We start from the raw sequence: 4,473 nt of genomic DNA on the forward strand, positions 1-4,473 counted from the left end.
GCAATCACAGGAAAAAAGAGAACTCATTTGAAATTCTAAAGAATATGGGCCAGATCCAGACTCCATTGGAACTTTTCCATTGATTTCCATGGATTTTGGCTCAGGTTTCATCTGCAGATAATAATTTTTTTGCAGATGTTGACTGGCTCTGTTTAGCGGTACTGTATTCTAATACATTCGCTCCCCAAAAAAGAGTGTTAAAATAAATGACATTGCCCAAAGGCGTTGTGTCCTGGTATTGGATGGAAAACATTTAGCACTAGTTACAAAAGCAAGTTGGGCATGTCTCAAATTGTCAGGATTATTTGTACAAACTCAATATTTACATTAATTAAGGTGAAGAAATGATTCACAGTCAAGCAACTACTATTTCTTTTCTTCAGATCTGATTGGCAGCACTGGATTATATGGTGCAGTCACTGTCAAGACAAAAAAAGTGTCAACAATTGAAACGTAGCTGTCTTTTCTAAAGTGGGCAAAAGCTTTCCAGATATAAAATTGTTTCCAGCTATTGCAAACACTTTGTTAAAATCAGAAGTACCCTTAAAAGAAAGACACAAGCTTTGTGTGTGTGTGTGGGGGAAGTAATTAATTAATTTTTAAAAAATGCTATTAGAAATGAACTTGAGGTAGAGCCAAACATTTCTAAAGCTAGGGGTACTTGGGTCCAGGGCATCTCTACTGCAACCACAAACACCACAACCCTCTCCCACAGATAGGGGGGACAGGGTGAAAGAGATGGCACATAGATATCATGATTAGCATGGTTTACTGTGTATTATAGACAGGGGCAGCTCTAGACATTTCGCCGCCCCAAGCACGGCGGCATGCCGCGGGGGGCACGCTGCCAGTCGCCGGTCCCGTGGCTCCGGTCGACCTCCCACAGGCGTGCCTGCGGAGGGTCAGCGGACCCTCCGCAGGCATGCTGCCGAAGGCACCCTGCCTGCTGCCCTTCCAGCGACCGGCAGAGCGCCCCCCGCGGCATGCCGCCCCAAGCACGCGCTTGGCGTGCTGGGGCCTGGAGCCGCCCCTGATTATAGACAGAAGCAACAACAGCTCCGCTATAAGACTAGCCAGGCATGAGTCACAAACTAGAAAGACAGGTAAAGAGCCAATCATGTCTGGTACTTTGTCATTACTATAAAAGGTCAAGACTGACACAAAGGAAAGTTCCACCAAAGAGACATTTCCCCATTTACTCATATTTGGATGCTCTTGGCACCAGCTGAAAACAGTTCAAAGGACACAATATGCCATTTTATAAGGTAATTTTGCTTTGGCGCTGTTTAGTTTGTTAATTCTTTTAAATGTGTGTGCCAAGCAGTTTCCCGTCATGCTACATGTGGTAATCTCTTCTTTCAGTGATAAGCACTCATGAGACAGATTAAAAGAAAAACATTAACTACTCAAGAGTAGTTGCTGAACATACACTGCTTACCCTGCTCTTTGAAGAATTACTGATACACTAAGTCCTTTCCTCAGCAATAAATGGAGCTGGGGGACAGACTACTTTACACAGCAAGTCAGATTTCTACAAAATACTCAGAGGACAGGGCTTAAACTGGGGATGGCTTGGGCAGGTGTGCCGGGTCTGGCACTGCTGCACCCCTTTGTGGCAGGGGAGGGTGGGGTACCAGGGCCTCGCCTCTCAAATTTCCCAGCCTGCCTTCTTTAAGGGCGTCCCGATGGGGCCTAATGGCAGGTTCCCACGTGCTCGCCCCGGGTATCAGGGCACCGTGGCCCAATGGCCAGAGTCCATACAACTCGCCCCGGGTATCAGGGCACCGTGGCCCAATGGCCAGAGTCCATACAACTCGCCCCGAGTATCAGGGCAGTGTGGCCCAATGGACAGAGTCCATCTTTCCCTCTCTCAGGTGGGGAAGTGTCGCCTAATGGTTGGAGGAGTAGGGGGACCCAGTTGCACCCTCTCCACCAGGTTCCGACCCAGGGCTCTCCTATTGGCGGGGTTCCCCTTGCTGATGGCTCGGCGGGGATCCGCCCGCAACACACTGAGCATCAGTGCTGCTTTAACGCGGCTTGTCCCTAAGGTTCCCCCGGGTCACTTCCTACCCTCAACGTCATATTCTCCCCTCCGGGGGGCTTCCCGGTCTGTACCCCTCTGTCGGGTCCTCCGTCTGGGATGCAGGGTACAAGCCGGCCGGACTGGATCCTGGACCATGGGCTGTTCATCCTCGGAAGCTGGCTGTGTGTGTCCTTCTCCTCCGGTGGTCAGCCCTGACTGAGCAGTTTTGCAGGCTTTTATACTTAGCCTCCAGTTGGAGCATGCCCAGCAGGGCTTCCGGGATGGGGCTTTCTCTGCCAAGAAGGAAGGGTTAACCCCTGCGGCACCAGTGCAGGGCCGCTCTGCCCCGTCACACAGGGAGTGTCATGCTGACACTCCTCATGGTGCTAGAGCCTTGCAGGGCAAATAGCAAGAAGTGGGCTTCTCTGGGTGCTGAGTGCTGAGTGCATTTTGGAAATAAAACTTTGTTTTGCTCTAAGTAGGAAGTATGACAATGCTGTCTAGGGCTGGGATTGTCAAAGGAGTGGGAGTTACACTTCTGTTGAATTCCAACGGGATCTGGGTGCTTTGCTCCCTTAGTCTCCTTTGACAATCTCAGCCTAAATATTCACAGTGCTGTCCTAAAGCCTTGCATTTTCCCCCGAGACACTACTGTGGGAGCTACCTTGCACCTCTAGTAAACAGCATAATCTATGAGCACCTAAAATGGCATGCAAGAAATTAGGTGCATGATGCGTTTCCAAAGAATGTGCTAACCTTTGCCTCTGCACTGTAGGCTAGATCCTGGCTGGTGTAACTCAGCATAGCTCCATTAGACTGGAGCAGTGGATCAGATTGAAAGTACAGAAGATACTTTGTTTTGAGTAATTTGGTATGGGCATTGGCACCTCTTTCCCACAGGAGAGACTGACTAGAGCCTACTGGAGGGCTGGAAGGATGACCGTGATGGTCTGCAAGAGGGCTCGCTGTCAGTTCAACCCATTTTGGTCCCCAGAAAACAAAAACCAAAAAGGACTCGGCTGCTTTCTTCTCTCTTCCTTGACTGTCTGATTCCTTCTTCCTCCCTCTCACACTTCATTGGTTTGCCTAGGGAAATAGGAGGAACAACAGGCTACAAGAGCAAATTATTCTACTTTCTGGCGATGCTTTGTGCTTGTGCAGAGAACTTCATTCCTTAATCACATGCTAAGCGTGCAATGCCTCTCCCACAGGAGAAAGTCCCCAAATGAGAGGGCTCTCCCTATGGGCAACCCAAATTTTTCTGCATGGATTGGAACACATGTGCACCTCTTCTAGGTATGTGCAAGAGGGTGTGCACATTTTTTTTGTATGTGCTCATTACCATATTTGGGTCTTAAAGCACCCATCACAGTGGCATGTAGGTGCCATACCTTTACTGAGCTGCTTAGGAACCAACTCAGAAAAGTTAGATCAAATGCTGATTTAACTTTTTAAAGTTTCTGTTGAAGGAATGACAAAGGTTTAAGTTCTTACTTTAACTGAATTGGTTCACTCATCTCTAGTTTAAATAAGAGTGTTTGTGTTTCACAAAGGTTTCTAGTATCACAAATATACACCTCTGTGCTACTCATCAAGTTCTTGACATCTGAGGAAGGTTTGAAATAAACTCCTGCAATTTAAGTCAAACTGGAAAAGATCTTAGTTGCATATAATGTAGGAACATGAGGTTAGCCAATGACCTCCTAGCACATACTCTTTTTTTACACTTCATAGCTTCTATCTTTTATCTTCTATCTATTTCACTGCCAAGTACACACCCCACAGGAATATTAGTGGGAGTGACAGTCTGCAAAATACTACATGGTCTGTTATGTAGCTCTAGTACTTTTTACCTTCCAGTGAAAGCCACTTTTAAAATCAGATACAGACTTAACAACTGTCACTGAGCAAGTCACCTCCAAGTAAACACAAGGATCACATAATTTATCTGGTGGTGAGTGTTGCTCACAGGCATGTTGGGGATGGATATTGTCCAGCCAGGGGAAAAAGAAAACCTGTTTGCTTTTGTTTCTAAGGGAACACTCATGTGTGTCATCACGTACTCCCACACAGGGGCTTTATGAATTAGTGCCTTGAGGCTAAGATTGATATTGTTGTTTTAGTTTACAGAACTGAGACAGATGATGTATTTAAGCATATAATGGTCAGGATATGTACTGCTGCAGCACTTTATCTATTGGCACGTTCACAAGGGTATTAGTACTTTCCAGAAGTTTTCTGTTGATATTTCTCAGATGTTGTATTAACATTTTCTCCTTTTTTTTTTTTTAAAGACAAGGAAGATACAAAAACAACCGAAAAGAAAATTGAATGCTCACCTGGAAATGAATTGACTCAAGATCTGACCAAAAATATCCACGCAGGAGACATAGGATTCTTGTGTTTCAAACAAAAGGGTTTGGAGAAAGCTATTCAGCAAGTGGTAAGAC

Source organism: Mauremys mutica, chromosome 6 (assembly GCF_020497125.1).
Source record: "Mauremys mutica isolate MM-2020 ecotype Southern chromosome 6, ASM2049712v1, whole genome shotgun sequence".
In the NCBI taxonomy this organism is placed as follows: Eukaryota; Metazoa; Chordata; order Testudines; family Geoemydidae; genus Mauremys; species Mauremys mutica.